This window comes from Haliaeetus leucocephalus, unplaced genomic scaffold, assembly GCF_000737465.1.
Source record: "Haliaeetus leucocephalus isolate CR32 unplaced genomic scaffold, Haliaeetus_leucocephalus-4.0 Scaffold340, whole genome shotgun sequence".
Taxonomy (NCBI): Eukaryota; Metazoa; Chordata; class Aves; order Accipitriformes; family Accipitridae; genus Haliaeetus; species Haliaeetus leucocephalus.
In genome coordinates this window covers 6,431,825-6,450,900 of record NW_010972776.1, presented here as the reverse complement: position 1 = coordinate 6,450,900, position 19,076 = coordinate 6,431,825, and the positions used below count along the sequence as shown (strand labels likewise).

The 19,076-nt window shown below is 36.8% G+C and overlaps 1 long non-coding RNA gene across 1 annotated transcript in view; it reads left to right on the top strand.

Annotated features, from left to right (window-relative positions):
* Positions 1–17,452, top strand: part of LOC104834813 — a 35,789-nt gene extending 18,337 nt beyond the window's left edge. The window contains exons 3-4 of the long non-coding RNA XR_774658.1: positions 12,527–12,704; positions 17,370–17,452. This is a non-coding gene — a long non-coding RNA (uncharacterized LOC104834813). The remainder of the gene's footprint in view (positions 1–12,526; positions 12,705–17,369) is intronic.
* Positions 17,453–19,076: the final 1,624 nt, after the last annotated feature.

Below are 19,076 nucleotides of genomic sequence, written 5' to 3'. Positions count from 1 at the left end.
TATCAACATTATTGTCACACTAAAATCAAAACACACTGTACCAGCTACTAGGAAGAAAATTAACTTTATCCTAGCTGAAACCAGGACAGTATCCACCCCTTATTCTATACCATTCATTCCCAGGCCCCACACTTTCCAATACATCCCAGTTAATCACCGTCTTGGTATACGCACACAGATATCACTCCCTTAGTCTATGGGCCATCCCTATAAAATGTCCGTTGAGTTCATTTAATCCATGGCTTTGGGCTCCATCCATCACAACAGTCTTTCAGGGCAGGAAAGATGGTGTGTGTTGTTGGAGTGTTGCACGCTGAAGACAGTTCTGGTTCCATCACTGCTGTGATTCTCTGGTTCTATCATTGCTGCACTTTGCTTGGTTTCATCAAGGTTCATTCATTAATCTGTGTGGTTTTTACTGTAATATCCTTGATATGGCATATAGCCACCATAGAAGCGATGATATACAGTGTTACATAGCAATTAACATCATATAATTTAATTCATTGACTATCAAAAAATGGTAATTGAGGAAAAGAGACCAGGGAAAAGGTTATAACTGTATATTCTTAACTGTATGAAATTGTCAAACAGTAGAAAAACTTAATTTTAATGAACCAATAAGACTCCACAGAGGGTGATAAACAGTCAAGTAAATACTCTCAGTTTAATAAAGGTTCTAAAGGTTGCAGGCCTTGTTGTAAAGCTAGATTTTTCTCATCTCTGTATAACATATGACGGTATGTTAGTAGCAATACCATTATGTCCTGGAGTATACTAATGGTGCAGTGAAATTATAGAATAGGAATGCAGTGTTACACAAAAGTAATTATGTGGTCTAAATTTTGTAGTTCTCGTCTACAATGTGGTCCAAAAAAAACCCCCAAAAAGGCAAAACCATGAAACAGGGACACTAAACTGTAGGGTGAATAAGCAGTACATAGCTGGTTGCTACTTAGAGGTGGGAAGGTCCTCCATTCCCTGTACTGTGGTTCTGTCAGACTGCTCTATTGTCTAAGGTGAAGAAAGTTCATCAAGACTTGAAATTTTATTCCAAAGTAGGATGATGATGTTAAAGAAAAATTGCATGAGACACTAGAAAGCAGTTATATTCATTAAGACAGTGAAAATCCATGGTGCTAATTGAAGTACCTGCTAAAGTGTGTGCTAGTCATGTAAGACTCTTTTGACATGAAATTAAACCAAGCAGAAATTCAAGTTTGTGACCTGTGTGTCTTGTTGAGACCCCAAGCAAAAGAGCAGGAGAAGAAATCAAGTGAATTATATCCAATTACCCTTTGGCCACATATACTAATATACTGAATTACAGAATTTGAAGAAAAGAGTAGGGGGCGTTAGTTTCAGCAAAATCAGTTTTGAGTACTTTTTAAGTATATATGCTGCTATGATGCAACTATGAAGAAGGAATTATGCTCTGTAATTCACTGGTGTATCAAAACTGAAGTCTTAAAATGTTTGTTAAGTTACTGCCATATGAAGTCAACTCTTCATACTGGATATAATACTTAACTGAGGTGGCATTTATTTACTAGTATGTCAAGCTATGCTTTAATTAGAGTGTTTCTCTAGCAATAAAAAGGAAAATAGAAATGTCAATAGTTTTGCCATTTATATTGATTCATAACTAAGATTGTGATTTCTGACTGAAAGACATAATTATGCCCCATGTTACTACTGAATCTCTACCTTTTTTTGTCTCATAACCACAACCAAATAATTCAGTCAACTTCAAAAAGTGCTTGAAATTGACTTCCCCTTTTTGTGTTAGGGTTTTTTCTTTTGTTTCATCAACTCCAGGTTTTGTCTCAGATTTTTTTTTTTCTTCAGAATAGCCTGTTTGCAAGGGGTATTCTGAAATATTCATCATCATATAGCAAAAGACTGTTAAAGTCCATTTGTGAAAACAAGCAAATATAAACTTTTAAGAAATAAAGACAGGGAATAAGTGTGTGTATTTGCTTGATATTTTGAAAAAAATACATCTCTTTCAAGTGTTGTTCTTCAACATTTCCTTCAAAAGAACTCACATTTTTAATAGTTTCTAATAAATGATGAAATATTTCACATCGTGGTGCATTATATTAAGATAGTCATCATTCTAAATCAGTGTTTTAATATCTGTAGATATTTGGTCAAAGGAGTTGAGTAGCATGTGTATATTGTTTCATATAGGGTTCAAAACAACTGAAATCAGTTACTTATAGCTGAAAAAAGTAGCTCAACAGTGATGCCTATGAATAAATGCTGTGTCTTCTGCAGACATACATTCTCTTATATCTTAGCTTTTACATTATAGTAATATAAGCATGTGCTTGGGTGGCTCCAAGAGTTTGGTGTTTGGTTTGTTTTTTGGGTTGTGGGTTTTTTGTTTTTTTTTTTTCCCCAAAATCCAGTGATATTGAAGGTCAGTCTTTGGCTGCAATGCATTTAATCAGATGTTCTTTTGCAGAATAAACAGTGTACAGAAACACACTTAACATGCAAAGAAATCTGTTGTGCACATTGAAGTCAGTAGTTATAACTGAGATAATAAAGGGAGTACATGTCATAACAGTATTGATTATACGCTGCCAACCTGCATAATTCTGCCTTGTGGTATTTCATGCTTTAAAACCTTTAAAACACTAATTGGACTCATACGGATCCAGCAGTGTTTTGCCAAGACTCTGTTATGAGGCATCTGCTGTGAATCACCCTTGCTCTAGTAAAGATGACCATCAGCTTGTGCTCTTCAAAGTGACTTTAAAAATGTTATTATAGGCTTCCATGTATGTGGTGCAGTGACTAAAAAAAACCCTATATCTAGTGTGCTGAGTTGATTTTTTTTTTTTTTTTTTTTTTTAAATACTCCTTCAATTGCCTTCCTTGAAAAGTCACTCAGGGATGACTGATACACAATCTTGTCAAGCTCTGAAAGATAAGTTGTAATTGTATTAATGCAAAACTGATGCCTTTGTTATGTTTGTCCTGGCCTAACTGGTTGAAATTTAGGAAATCAGTCTACTTTCCCAAGAAAAGAGAGTCTCTGTTGATTTGCAGCGCTAACAGGAGATCAAGGCAGCAAAACTTATTTTGGCTTTGCAAGAGAGCAGATGAGGTGGAAAGCCCAGGGGAATATCTCTCCTTATTCCAAAGACCTTTTTTGCATAGATGCCTTGCAGAACAGTACTCTATGAATTTAGAGGAGGACTGCTCTGACACCCTTATGGCCTGAGTTTCTTTTATTATGCGCCTATTTTGATAAATTACTCATTGATGCCCTAAGAGTAGTTTCTCTGGTATGTCTGTTCTTTTGTATTGTTCTAATTATGTATTTTAACTTCCTTTTGTCCTTAAATCCTCAAAATGATTACACTTACATCATCTGTATGTCTTTTTAATTCTTTATTATACTGGCTGATAAATAATCATATTGTCAAATCCTGCTTGTCTTAGTGTTTTTCAGGTGGTAGGAACACTCTGGATAGCTAATTAAACTGTATTATATAGGAAAATTTATTATAGATAAGGAGAACAATTGCCAGAAACTATATTACAAAATGTCTGTCTGTTAAAGTTGACTAGCTTACATACTGATCAAGTCAAACAGAAGAATCAATGTCAGATACTGGGATGGATTTTAAGCAGCAGAATACAACTTCATTTAGTGTAATAGTTTCTCTGCCACCTCTTACATAAATCATTTAACTCATTCTAATATATTTGGCTCCAAACATATGTCTAGTAAACTTCACAAAATTCACAGAAACCTGGTGACAAATTTCAGCTTATGAAGTCAATACTTTTCTGAGAGGCCAAAGATCTATCACAGCATTCCTGATTTGTTCCACACTTCTGAGATCAACTCTTCCACCCCTTCTGGTCTTTATCTGAAGTGTTAGCAAACAGTAATTGCATTGCCACTTAGGTTTCTTGTGGTTTGGTTTTGGTTTTTTCCTTCCTAATTTGGCATTAAACCAGAAGTCGACTTTTGTATTTGATAAGTGAGTCCTATTGCTCTGAAACACATGGCTCCAATGACCGTCCTTGTGTTTGATTCTCTCTAAAATAGCATTTTGCAATTTTTTTTCCTTGAATGTTTTGCAGAGGTAAATTGCAATTCAGAAATGGAGGAATTACCCACCTGCACCCCCCACACACCAAGTGTCCAGCTGGAGCTTCTCAGCTCATCTGCTACCTACCACTTTTGGATTTTTATTTTTATTTTTACTCAATAATACCAGATATAAAAATCTTGATTTGAAATAAAGCATGAATTTGCTATTGCAGGTATTCCAATGTGTTCATGGGCTATAGTTTTAAGACTATAGGCACCGAACAGCTGGGTTGTTCTGCGGTTTTCTTTAACTCTGTTTTTCAAACGGGATCAGAGTGACCTGGTAAACCCTCAGTGCCTGCTGGAGTAAGAATGACAAGTGAAGCATCCTGTACCAGATCTCAGGCTGCTGAGGCTGGTGGCACTGCCATAGGGCAACTGTCGGTCTGAGATGCAAGTGTAGTCTAAGCCTGGCACTCATCTGGCACTAGCCATCTCTAAGAAAGCCAGTTTTTTTCAGGTGATGTTTGTTCCTTTCTTGTATTTTCGGCCAGAACTTGAATGTATTAAGTTATGCATACACTATGCTGTATTTCTGTACTAATCCATGTACTATGCTGGTTTTGGTATTTTGTATACTGTACAAAAAATATAACCCTTTGTTTGAAGTTAAGTCTATTTGACCATATAATTAGGTGTCCACAGTTTTTACATGGCCAGCTTTCTAGCCTAGCACTAAATTAGCCCTTAAGTAATTTATGGCAAGTTTTTGTTCATTTGTTTTTCTCAAGTAAATACTGCTGTAACCTACGTGCGGTACCATCTTCAGTATGTTGTCATGTATCTGAAAGGGGAGTATATTTGCTTGGTTTCCTTTCAGAGATTCTACGTAAAAGGCCACAGTAAACTCTCCAGTGTCCTCTTCACATTTTTAAGATATAATGACATGCTTTGGAGTTGCTTTATGTTCGCATGCGTGAGAATGAAAAAGACAAAAGATGGTTTTATACAAATATACGTTAAAAAAAGTTTCATAGTATGGAATTCTGGAGTCTAGTTTAATCCCTTTTGTCAGTGTGTGGAGGGATGAGAATTGGAAAAGCAGAGAACACTGGAAATGCATTTCTTCATCCTGTTCCCACCACACCTCCCCCGGCCCAACCCTCCCAAGGAAAACAATACAACCCCGTTACCATGGAAAAATCAACATGATAGAGGACTGTTGGATCTCCCATACCATTTTTTTAAATCCAATTGGTTGCAGCTGTACTGAGAGGGAACAAATGTTTTGCTGCTTTTTGCTGCCAAATAATAGACTATATTTGGAAGCATAAGACTAATGAAAAAAATACACTTCAGAAACTTAGTGATTGCAAAGCTTCAGGCAGAAGAAAGGAAACCATTAGCTTTCTTTGTAAGGCATACTAGGCTCTAAAAATTTAGGTTTTATTTTTTTTAGATGCAGTGTTAAGTTATGTATAATATTGTTTCCTGAGGATTCATTTTTTCACCATGGCAGGGATCTCAAGCTTTATGCTTTCTGCTGGCTATAATTTATCTATTTACCAGCAGCAGCCATCTGCTTGGAAAATCATGAACTCCAACTTGGGCGGAGGGGGGCAGCAAGGTGGGAGCAGTGACTAGAAGACAGACTTGTCCTGTGGAGGGATAGCAGGCGGGGTGTTCCTGGTTCTCTTTGTACGTTCAGTTCTGGTGGACAGCCGCCTTCTTTGTAGACATAAAAAAGTGACATTTTATGGAGGTACTACCACACAACAAACCCCGCTGAGGCATGAGAGTCTGAATCGCATTAGGATTTTGGTGTCTCAAAGAGCGTGCTGTTCAGTAAGGGCCTCTCTCCCTGCCACAGCTTGCAGGATTTTTAGCTGACTTATTTGGTTGAACTTGTAGGTTTTGGCAAATTCAAAGAGTGAACTTGCTCAAGTTTGTTATTACTGGGTAGAGTTATCAGTGTTTGGTTTTCGTGGAAGAGGAAAAGAGTTTGACATCAGTCAGAAGTGACGTGATCTGTAAGTTGACAAGTTGCTGCTCACCGGCTGAGGTTACCTGCTCTCCACTGCAGGGTGATTTCAGCCAGCACTCTCCAGTCTGCGTGTAGAACACACCTGGCACTGGTGTAAGACTTAGCTGAGGACCAGCAACTCTTTTAACTGTGGCGACTTTAACATAGGTTACCCAATCATGAGGTCACCTTAATGGTTTTATTCAGATATGTAGTTTTATTATTTGAAATTATTAGTTATAAGAATGAAAAAAAGAAAAAGAGTTATTCTACTAAGCTCCTTATAAGCAGACGTAGAAGTTAAGTGTGTACCATTAAATCTTGTTAAAGCAAACAAACAAGTAATCCATTTTTCAGTCATCTGTTCATTGTCATGGTAGAAACATTGATTTGTATCTTACAGAGATTTATAATCACAGACCTGTAGCTTAATCTGCCATAGGTGAATGGAAGCACTTTTTCAGTGCTTCTGTAAGAAACTAGTGAGCTAAATCAATAATGCCATATGACATAAAGGAGAAAAGAAATATCTTTACAACATCAAGCAAGGGTTTAGCAATCTGATCCACGTTTGTGGTATTGAGCGACTCATCAAATATCTGGGCAACAAGCAGTAATTGATTTTACAGTATCTGACCACCTGACATGAATGTATATGTGTAATACAGTTGAGTTGCATTCATGCAAACTTTTTTGTATTGAGTTGCTGGTAGCTGGTCAGATTTTACTAAAACAGTCTGTGTTTTGATTATTTTTTTTTTTTTTACAGTTTGTTGGTGATGAATGATGTAGGAATTTAAACCCTCACCTTTAGAAATAACCATCTGTTACAAAATAGATCACTGATGTCTCCTTTAGCAGTCTAATGCAGTATGACAGAAATTACTGTTACCTATGACAGAGCGAGCTAGCCAATGGACTCTGTTACTTAATACACCTATAGTATCCTTAAAAAGCTGTATGTTTTATCTTCTATTGGGAGTACATGGATCAGGCATTCTTAGAGTGATGTGTACAGCAGTGAAAAACAATGAGAAATTGGCTTCAGAGATCTGGAGTGCCTGGTAGTTGAAGGTCAAAGTTGCAGCTTTCTGTTGGTTATAAACAAAGATGCAATTAGCACCTTGCCAGTTCAGCATATGTGGTCAAGCTGAAGCCTGTTTGGCAGCATGAATTCAGGTGTGTTAATAAAGAAAATACACCCTTTCTTCCTAGTACATTGCTGTTTTATAGCATAAACATATATATAAACATAGCATGTTTTATACTGGATGTTGTTGGGTATCACAAAACATTTGTTTATATCATTTTTTAAAAATTACATTCATGGAAAAATGTACTTCTTTCACTCTTTTAAAAGCTAATGTATACCTGGATTTTTAAGCTTATATTACTGCTAGTATGTATAGAATCATTGTACAATTGTATAAAATAGGACCGTTAAAAAAGCAGAATGATAAATAGAATTCAAAGACTACTTTTTTTTTTTTTTTTTGTACTTGGATGCCTATCTTGAGTATGGACATTGTACTAGATTTTTGACTTTGGACAGAGAATTTCCTAAAAGGAAATTCAGATGCTGAAAGCTTGCAAGTTGCAAATACTTGATTTGTTTCAACTATAAAATAGTATATTTTGAAATGAATTAAAATCTAATTAGTGATCTATTGATTTTTTGCACAAATTTGAATTTGTTTAATGATATTCTAGTTTTGCAAATATATCCTTGGCCCTGCTATTACAGGGCCTTCAGGCAAACACAGTCATAAAAATGCAGGTGTGTTTAGCAGATATAATAAAACTACGATAAAAGTGCAGGTGTGCATAGCAGGTTTATCAAGTGATACTTCTATAGGCTAAAACAAACTCCGTCTTTATACAAGTTAAGAGGTAATCAGTAGTGCTGTGGCTTTCTGATTGCCCTTCCTCCATCATTTTCTCTCCAGCTCCAGAGTGGCTGTGCCATTTTATCAGAGTATGCTATGACTCACTTCCCCGTTTTATTTTCTCTCGCAGATGGCATCATTTCATCTCATGCTCTGAAAGTGACAAGTGACACTGTGGCACTGACTTTGTTGTATTCAGCTGTACGAGCTGTGATGAATATATAATCTGTGTTGCAACTTCCTTTGTCTCTGCCTTACACAGCGGTGGGTGAAGTAAGAAAACACAGGGAAGCTAATATAAGGCTTCAGATGCTAGTGCTGTGACTTTGAGCATGAAGGCAGTATCACTAATATCATTATTGGTCCCCGTGTAGTAGCACTGATAATGTGGGTTTTTTTCTGATGTGCCAGGGAACATAGAGGCGTACAGCTGACTCACTGGCTGACGTTGTCATTTTGGCACACAGTTTGTAAAATGCTGCCAGTTCTGTCTTACTGTGTTGGATCTATTTGCCCAGAGCTTTTAAATTCCTTTCCAGAGCTGGCAGTTTTTGTGGAACTGTAACCTATGCATCCCACAACACTTGACTTTTTAAAACTGTGAGACGTGAAAGTATTTGGTGTGTTGCCAAAGAGAAAAATATTCCAAAAGCTAGTGTGAAAGTTTTATTCTTTTTATTTTTATGCTGTCTTATGATAGGCAGGCACTGAATTTTGTTGCAGGGGGGAAAAATGTGTTGTGAAAGACCTTCCCACCACCACGCATGCTATATTTTATCTTTCATCAAGATTTGCTGTAGCTAGCTGATTTAGAAATGGTTTGATGAGTGGTGAAATAGATCTACAGCTGTGCTTGGTAACTAGGGAAATCCATTACAATGTCTCCACGTGACTGGATCTGATCTTGACAGGGGACTACCTGTACTGCGTGGTAGAAGGGATGATAGATGGAACTGGACCTCAAAATAAAACACACACAGAGGTATCACTTGGATTAATATCTGGCCACCATTTTTTGAGAATGTACATACAGGCTTTATTGGCCAGTAGCCTGGTCTTTAGCTTGGGAGCAGTTCTGCTGTATTGTGCTGCTCTTTCTACACCATCACTGGCATGCAAGTCCTGAGAGCAACATACCTTGAAGTCAGTAAGAGAAATGTTGAAAATATTCACAGACAAAACAGTATTGGCATTACAAATTTTTTTTTTTAATACTTCCCCTTCTGTAAAGACCTTTAAAAAGTTAATTTTCCATCCCAGAGTTATTTTTCTGAGCTTGCTTTCAGTTGAAAGGGACATTCTGTAGGAGTTCCACTTCCATTTGTGTGTTTGTTCTCTGCAGTGACTTTATTGAGCACATAAAGAATGATGGGGGTTTTTCAGCAATCTTTCAAGAGAATCTTCTGAAGCTTGGGTTGATTTGGAGAGGGAAGAGGGGCCAATATAACAGCAAAACCTCTTCTAAGTAAATAAGCATATGTTCTTGCCTGTAGTAACATTTCTTTATCAATTTCCCCTACATAAGGAACTAATCAAGACCTGGAGTATGTTTTTTGTACCTAATGATTTTAATAGGTATTTTTCAAACTTTTAATGCTCTATAGTGGTGATTAATGTATCAAGCAGGTCTCATAGCTCAAACTGAGAGGTTATTCCCCCAGTAGAAGATAGGGAAATGAGGCACCCTTAATGTTTTGAGGTAAGTGGAAATTCACCTTAAAGGTCAAGATCATGCATTCCATATGCCAGACATAACAAATTACTTTTTTTTTTAATTATTATTACATTCCTTTCCAAAAATATAGTTAAAATTCCAACTTCTCTGTCATGCAGGACTTCACTGTTTGTTCCAACCGGTCTTGTCTCAGGATCCAGTTCTTCACGCTGCTTCACGTAGCAGTGACCAAAGCAGTCAAGTCAAGACCCAGCCATCGTTAACTTTAAGGAACTTACTGCTGTTGAGAATAGCTTTCTCTCTAGCATTGTTTTCTTTGAGGAATTATAATTGAAGACGTGGACCAATTGTAGAAGACTGGTGAAGATGAAAAGGGGGAAAAGTAGCACACTTCTTTATCTCCAGAAAAGATTTATCATGCTTTATTTACTACGTAGCTTGGAAATAGTTACATGTAAACAGGACAAACTCTTTTGTTCCAATTGCAATGTCTTCTCTGGCAACAGAAGTTCCCTGTGGCTGAATTCCAGGGCCCAAAATCAGTAGAGATCTGCTGATTTCATTTTCTCTGTCACACCAGAATGAATATGACCCTGTCTTGATGTACTGATCAAACTTCTCTCCAAATACATGTTTATTGTGAATGGAACAAAGTTTCAAGTGCAGCAAATTCAATTTACTGTTTCCACTCTATCTTGAAAAAATAGCCTCTGCCTCCAGGTGAAATTTGAGTGCAAACAGGGGAATGTTGGTTTGTGGGGTTTTTTTTGTTCTTTTTGTTTTGGTTTGTGGTTGTTTTTGTTTTTTTTTTTTAAGCAACAAAACAAAGCAAAAAATCCCCACCAAAACAAAACCAGAAAACACCCAAACATCCATAAAGTAGAAATTATGCTTGAATACATATATGATTTTATCAGTTCTGTACATAAGAAGGTCCACAGATGCAAAAAGATCATTTTGTCTGAAGTATTGTTTTAGGAAAGTTTAGTTGTCTTTTTTAGTATTTATCTGTCTTTACCTTCCAGATTGTAGGAGGTCTCTTTACACTGTCAATATTTTAATGCGTCCTGTTGCAGGGTACATGTTGACATCAGAATGGAAGTCTCAACTGATAAATCTGGAGTAACTAGTTAATATTCGATATACCAGACGTAACATAATAAATGATTCTTTTTAATGTATTGCATTCCTTTCAAAAAATACAGAGTTAAAATTCCAACTGCTGTACTAAATTCTGCTAAATAATTTTGTAAAATAAACCATGTATATCCATGTGGATATACTACTCAAATGTCAAAGATGTGTAGACAAAAGTTTACCGTACCAGAGAAACACATTTTATAACAGCTAGGGAACTAGAGCAGGAGTGAAGCTCTGAGTCCCCGATGAGCTTTTATGTAATGTTTTCTGACTTTGTAAATCATTTTGAACTGTGTGCATACAGCAGTATTATTCATCTGTCATTTTGGGGCATAATGTAAACAGTTCAGCAAGAGTGCTGTATTTTCAATAGTTTCAAAATTATTGACATGCACTTCAGGGGAAAAATCTATTCTGTTAGTACAGGGAGTACAGCATATAAAGTATATATGTATTTTAAAAACTTATTTTTAAAAAATATATTTTAAAAATATATATTACTATATACTAATATTATGTTAGTTTTAAATATATAAGAGAAGTTATGCGTTAATTCATTTTCATACAAGACTTACAGTTCAGAGTGAGCAAGAAGTGTATCATGTATATCACAATCATATTTGAGGTAGGTTATAAGAATCTGAAATGATCTTGTTCATAGGAATATACCAATTCCTGAACAATGACAGAAAGAGATACAATGCAGACCATTTTTATTTTTTTTTAATCATAAATGGAGAATTCACAGTTAATATTTTTGAGGAGTCTGTGTAAACTGTTGCAAGAAAATGAATTAAGCTTAAATAAGTTTAACCGATTGAAAGATGACTTGCCTAATGTACTCCATTATCATGAATAATTTTGCCCTTTCACCTGTATAGTAGTAAATAATGAAAGAATTCAGTTCATGGAAATTAGGCAATCTTTCTCTTTGTTTTAATAACTGTGCCTTTGAATCTCACTCTGGTCTTTAACAAAGACTCCATATCAAGACAGCACAAAGCCATTGAGGGAAGAAGGGGGTGGTGTTAACATCAAGAGGAAAAACAGGATCATGAGGTAATGTAGTGGCAAACTTGAACATTTTATTACCTCGTTATTGAGCCCTCCCTGGAGCTTTTAAATTATTTTAATAAATGCAAACAAAATAAAATTTTATGAAAAATTTTTGTATGAGGAGCTGCTTTTAGGTAACTGAAGAATGAAATGGGATGGTTAGTGAACGCTTTCGTAGCCGGTTTGATGAGATCAAGTCATTACATAGAGAATTACAACTTTTTTTTAATTATTATTTTTAAATTTTTTTTAATTGACAGCCTTGCACTCTTCCAAAGATGCTTTTGGTTGCATGGTGGAAGAGACCGATTCCATGTAAGCAAATGCTTGATACTCATCTGGAATGTGAGGATTGTAATGTTTGATGGTTTTGGTGATGTAGACATTTGAGCCCAAGACGAACCCACAGATGAGATGTGGGTGTTTTTTTCCACCATTAGTTCAACTCCTCCTTTCTCTCAAGCTCTCCAATTATGCTAGTACAAAAAATATTTACTGGCATGGACAAAAACTATTTAGACATTTGAAATAGTTGTGGCAACTGGAAATGCTACCTTTTTTTTTTTTTAGCAATATTTTTTCCACTCTAACCAGCCCCAATACTGCTGCTGAAAGATCTTTGTCCAAATATATAATAGAAACAAATTGCCAAACTGTGGAACACACAATAAAATAGTTTTCTTTTCCAGGGTGCTCTACCAGCCATAAGTATTCAGCCTCCTGAGAACAAATGACTGTCTCGATTAGCAAGCAGGATGAGTAAATATGTAGACTAGAACATGATGCTGAGGACAGTGTGTTGCCAACGAGCTCTAGTCTAATCAGGAGATTTGCTCCAGAAGTGTGCTCCTCATACAAATGAAAATGGTAATGTGAATGTACCATTAATATGAAGAATGTGTATTTTAAGTAACTGTTTTAAGATTTTTTTTTCTTTTTTTTTTTTTTTTTCTTTTGGTCTTGCAGGTCTGTTAACAATAGTTTCTGGAGATGATTGCAGATACTAAACAGAAGATAAATCTGGTCTCCTGCATTTTTCAGGCAGATAGGAATGTCTGCCAGGCCAGCACTGAGCCAGCCAGAAGCTGTGGCAATATAGGCAATATGAAACAGAATGAGTTAATGTTAGTATGCCTTTCAGTAGATTTAGTGACTTGATTTCTGTATTGTGCTAACTTAATTCATGCAGCTTCCAGTTGATTTGGAGCGATGACTGCTTTTGTGTGCAAAATGCTTTTCAGACGTATTCTTAAAACTGCCAGTAAACAGAGCTATGGGTGAGAAGTGTGACTGCTGAATGAAAACAGTGGATGAAAAGGCCATTGCTAGAGATTTGGAACCCTAGAGAAAAGAAGAAAACCAAACAGATTATAAGCATAATTAGACCAACACTATGAGAAGGTAACCAATTCCAGTTTCTGAAAGGATGCCATTAGCTGCACAGTGAGATGACTTGGCCCATGAAAGTTCTAGGAGCAGAAAGTTCTGGGAGCAGAACAGTCCATTGTTTCTGAGATGAATTTGTTATTCAAGTTAGTGTATGTAGAGCATTCCTGATCTTATATGGGGCTGAAAACTTTCTTCATGCCTTAATTATGAAATAAATCTTAATTCAGTGTTATAAACAGTACGTCAGTACTATCACCATCTCTAGGCAAAGACCCCAGCAATAGTCTTATGTGTGCCTCAATTGACCATGATAATGGCATCAAAATTTACTGTACCCAAAGCAAGGCCATACATAAACCTTTTTGGAACAGGGGTCTGTGGTGTTTATGTAGGTGATGCCTCCTATGTAACATTTTACTGGTTCCACCATTTAAGAGAAACAATAATGTACTAAATAAGAACTTCCCCCAGCAGTTATTAGTGAACTAGACAGAGATTCTTTAAAGTATGAGATTACTAGAAAATATGAACTACTTCTGACCCACAGATTCATACTAATATTTCAGAAAACACCCAGAATTAACAGCATCATTCATATAAATATCTGGCAGGAAAAAGGTTGTTTATTGTATAGAAAACGTACATTTAGAAAATATGTTTTTTGTGGCTTTGTTTCTTAATATACATATAAAAACTTTCTATTTTATTGTTTAATTGCTTTGAGCAACATGAGAAAACTGGTATTTTGCATAGCTTAGTCAATTGAATTATGCGTAAGCATTATCACAGCTCTAGTTGCTACAAATATTTAGAGGGAAGGGGAGAAAAATGTGCAAGTCAAACCCTTCTGCCTCTGAGGGCAGGGACCAAATGGATATAACAGAAGTCATTGATAAAATGTTCTGTTTGACTAGACTAGTGACAAATGACAGTTGAGTAAGAGTCATTGTAATAAATCTAGTGGGAGAGTATTCAAAGTACAGTCCTTTTATTAATTTCTCCATGGTTAAATGTAATACTGAAATAAAACCAGTCTATATTCATAACCTTGGATTAGAGGCATAAAAATACTGTTATTGTTACCATTTAGTCTTGGTAATGCCCACATAGTCATAATCTGATGTGGCCAGAACTTTGAGATGAGTCCGTTCAGGTCTTTCCTTATAGGAAGCTCTTCAAACATCAAAAGGTTTTTAAAATTAAAAAGCTAGCTTTATTAGAGTAAATGTTGAATTACCTCACTCTTTAAAGACATTAGATAGGTGAGATAGAGCACAACTGGAAAAGCTTTATAAATCTCTCAGTCTGTCCCCTCCTGCTTCTTCTCCTGCATCCTTTCAGGACTGGTCCTTGCTCCAGCCCTGGTTTCAGTCAACTTGTTGGTTTCGGGAATAGTGGCAAACTCCACAGAGCCTGGTCTAGTCCTGCGGAAGTTTTTCCTTGTCCCTGCTGAGAAGTGCGTGCTTTCCCCCACCCTTCCCAGGAAGGGGAAGGCATGGTCCCTTCTCGAGCCGCAGGTTCTCAGCACTGCGCTGTGACTTTCTTCCCCAGTACACCACATAGTTTCTGGTATCTTATTATTCGGTTGTTCCCCAGGAACAGCTGTAACACTAGTGGCCTGCCCCTACGTCCTTCTTTCCTTGGAACGTAACACGGACACTCAGGACAAAGAGAACTGGTTTAGTCCATTTTAACATTAACATCCATCTGCTGTTCAAAAATAAGCAGTAGAGAAATCAATATGTAATGCGTGACAGTGATCAGGTATTGGAGATGCATTTTAAATTTTAAAAAAACAAAAGGATTTGAAACTAACTAGGCATATTAGACAAACAGCAAAGTAAGATGAATCATTTTCTCTTCTAAGAGGAAAGATGGTGTCTACAGGGAGAGCTTGGCCTTACTGCATAGTAGGTTTGAACCGGAATGGAGAGATGAGACAAATTCCCCAGGGTGTGCTTTGGTGGAATTACAAAATAAATAAAAAAATGTACGGGGTGGGAATACTTTTTTCTGTTACAAATGGTTTGAAACACTCTTAGGTTTTTTTGGCCAACTTAATACATAATCCTGAAACTAAGATGTTCTTGGCAAAGTACGTGCTTCAGCTTCTGTCTTGTTAGAAGATGCTACTCTTCAAGGTTGATTTGTTTTAGTTTAGTGTGACATTAGCTGCAGGGCTTTTCAGCAGTACAGGCAGAATTTGGTTGTGCTGGGAGGAGAGGGTCAGGTGCATAAAACCTCTGCTGTGAAAGTGAAAAGGGTGAGAGATGGCAAAGCAGGGTAGAGAACTGCAAGGGAAAAAGAAAAAGCTGCCGAAGAGTGAAATTTCCGTTTTGCTGCTACACACAGAATGAGTGCTGATTGCTGCTTCTAGAAGGCAGTCCTCTTTTTCCAGCAGCAGTGGCTACCCTTACAGCACTCTGAGCCTTCCCTGTTAGCAGTAGCTGCCAGCCTGACACGCCAATGCTCCGATCTGGAAAAGGAGCCCTTTGCTCTTTTGCTGCACATCGGCAGTCTGTGCCCTAAGGCATTTAATATCGTAGCTGTCACCAGAGGTTTAGCGTAGAGAGGCTTAATCTTGGCCTATGGAAGGACCGAGTCTTGGCCTGAGTTTCAAGTTTCTTAAGCAACTAAACCAGATACTTTCTTCTGGTTTCCTGTTTCGTCACCAACACTTCTCAGTTCTCTATTACAAAGACTCGATGGGAACATGCTCAAGTATTCACAACTGTGAACAGAGCCTAAGGAGTGATAGGATTTAATTCCATAGTAGTTGTGCGTGATTTTTAACATTTAAGAGTGATACATAATGACTTTATAATTGTGTGTAATAGTGCACAAAATGACAGAATTCTAAATTAATAATAGCTGTGTGTTTATTAGCTAGCTGCTGATTTAATTGATATACCATTTTTTTAGTGGTGCGTTGCTTAATCAATAAATATTGTGGTTTCTTAAATTAGTTACATCTTGGGCCTGCAATTAAAGAGGGAGAGTCAAACCCATAAATAGGCCTGTATGTTGCTTGGGCTTAAGCTAGGTCTCAGAAGGGATAAATCCATGTGGATCATTCAAGAGCAGCCTAGGTCTCTGAAAACAAATGGACGCATTGGTAAATAAGCAAGATTAAAACCAGTGTATTTGTTTAACTCTCCAAGAATTATGAAGAATTATGATTTTATAGTGGCAAGTGGGAGCTCACTTGGGAAACTAGATGTTCCGGTTTTAGAGAATACTATGTTTATATACTGATGTTAACATAGCAAACATTCTTAAGTCACAACAATGAAGAATTGCATTTGCACTGTTGTCTCAATTTTGCATCAGTATCCTGGCACATCACGTAGATACTTTGAGCAGAGAGTAACGATTTTCTACTTCTATAGTCCAAGTCAAGGTGAAAGAGCAAATTCTTAACACAGATGTTTCATATAAAACTGGCTTGCTTCATTCTGGTAAATATGAGAATAAACACATTCTAGCACTAGCAATGCCTGTGAATATTTTGTTTGAAAGCATTCAGGTAATCAGAAAAAACAGGGCTGAAGGAAACTTGAGAGGTCATCTAATTGATTGAACTGTCTAATAAATCTTTATCTTTGCTTAAAAATCTCTAGTGAAATAGCTTCCAGAATTGCATTAAGTGGCATGATCCAGTTCTTCACCAACTTACAGTGAAATAGAATTGCCTACTTCTGATTCATTTCCCTGGCAGCAGTGAAAAGTCACCACTCTTGTCCTATTCAGTGGATATGGAAGTTACATTCTCCTTTTACCTTACCAGTAGCTTTTCTTACAGTTTGAAGTTTATTAACATGTATTTTCAATGTAAAGACTTCTCCCCTCTCCCCCCCCGACCGTTTTCTAAAGTTCTTAATTTTGTTGCTGTGCTTGTGAGGATCTTATGTAGATGCAGATACTGACACTACTGGGGAAGGTGGAAGGATTGCCTCATGTTTTGCATATGACATTCCTGTTTGTATTTGCTGGTATTCAAACATCTTTAGTGATTTGTGTTGGTGATTTTGTGGATTTATTTCTGCTCAACAAAAGCTAGTTCTTATTTTGAATTAGTTCTTATTCTTATCGAAGTGTACTACTCTATCCAGTTTTTTGAAGTACAGTCTACTCCTTCTGCAGCACTTCATCCATCCGTGCAGTCCAGTTCCAAGCCCCCTTTTTGTGAAATGATGCAACTTGAGTGCTTACCTGTAAGTTGTAACCACTTCTCTGGAAGTTTGAAGAGTAAAGATCGTATATGTTGAATCTGAACAAAGGGAAGATGAAAAAGACTATGAAAGGTACAAGTTATTTTCAGTGTATTTTCTATGAGAGAAGAAGACATTGTAAATAGGCTAATGTATTGTACAACTATGATATCATCCAAGAAAGGTAGGGGGAATTACAGTAGAAAGCTGATCAATATGTATAAAGCTCCAATAAATGTTCTTTGTCTTTATGATTGGTGCGAGTTGAAAACTTGCTGAGCAAAAATATTTAGAAATAAGGGCAATAGAACTGGCAGGAGTGTAGCTATTCTAATCAATAATAAAAGGATAATCTGTCTTTTTTTGTGGTACACAAAGCAATAACCTGTTGTTCAGATTGATTAAATGCCTCAGCTCTGCTTTGATTATTAATCAGTCTCTAAAATGGCTATTGTGAGTATAATGCAAAGTGTTATAGGGATTAGGGACAGTAGTGACAGTGCTATTAACAGAAAGGCAGGGGGAGTCCTTTTTTCATGAGGTGAAAGAAGCTGAACTGAGTGGGGTGTTTTTTTTCTGGACGGGCTTTCTGTTGATATACATATGAGTGGCTTGACTGCCGTGTCAAGTTGCAGAGCTCTAAAATGGGGTCTAAAGGGTTAGTTTATACAAATCACAGTAATTTTGATCTCGGATACACAAATGTAAGAAGTGCCATTGACTTGATGGAGAAACAATGTGAAATATGAGGACTAAGAGATTTGGAAGCTCTTGGCTAGAAAAAACCCTGAGTAGTTACCTTTTGGAACCATGCGTTTGTCTGATTTATTCTTTGTAGGGATTACTTGTTTCATTGCTTACTTACACCCAAGATTATTTGAACTGTGGGCTAGCCTAGGCTTTCAACTTTTGTGCTTTTTAAGTTATGAGAAAGGAAAAAAAAAATCACCCCCGCTATGTATTTTGCACCCTATGTTTGGGGTTATGTAATTGCCTAAGTGGGTTTTTTCAGTAAGTTGGATAGGTGGTGTTTTCACTTCAAAAGGTAGGGCAAAAGGCCAAAGTTTCAGTTGTCTAAATGGCTCATTACTGTCTGAAAGGGGGAATTTGGGTTTTGCCTTTTTTTTGTTTGTTTTTTTTTTACTTCTATTAGGAGGTTCAAATATACCTGTTTTACCGAAATTTATGAATCAAACTTTATAAAATGCAGAATCACTTAAGACCCTGAGCAATAGCCTTTAAGTTGTCCCTCCTTTGAGTCCTGTTGGACCAAATGACTTTCAGAGGTCCCTTTCTACTTATCTTATTCTGGGACTCAATGATTCAGTGATATCGTGTGGAATAAAAAATATTTAGGATGTTAACCTTTAAATAGATTTGGTGCAACTGATGAGAGTAGTCGAGTTGATATTTATTTATCTTTTTCTTTTGGAGGGCTTCCTTTCACTGACACTTAGGAGTCCTTGTAACATGAGCTTCTCTATCATGCTGTCTTCTCATGACTGCCAGTTATTCATCTCGGTTATCCGAGTCCTGCAGTACTTGGAGGAAATAAATGGGTCTCCATGATGGGAATGACTTTAGTTTCAGCACCGCCTCTCTGAGAATTTACACATATGCAACGGATGGATATTTGTTT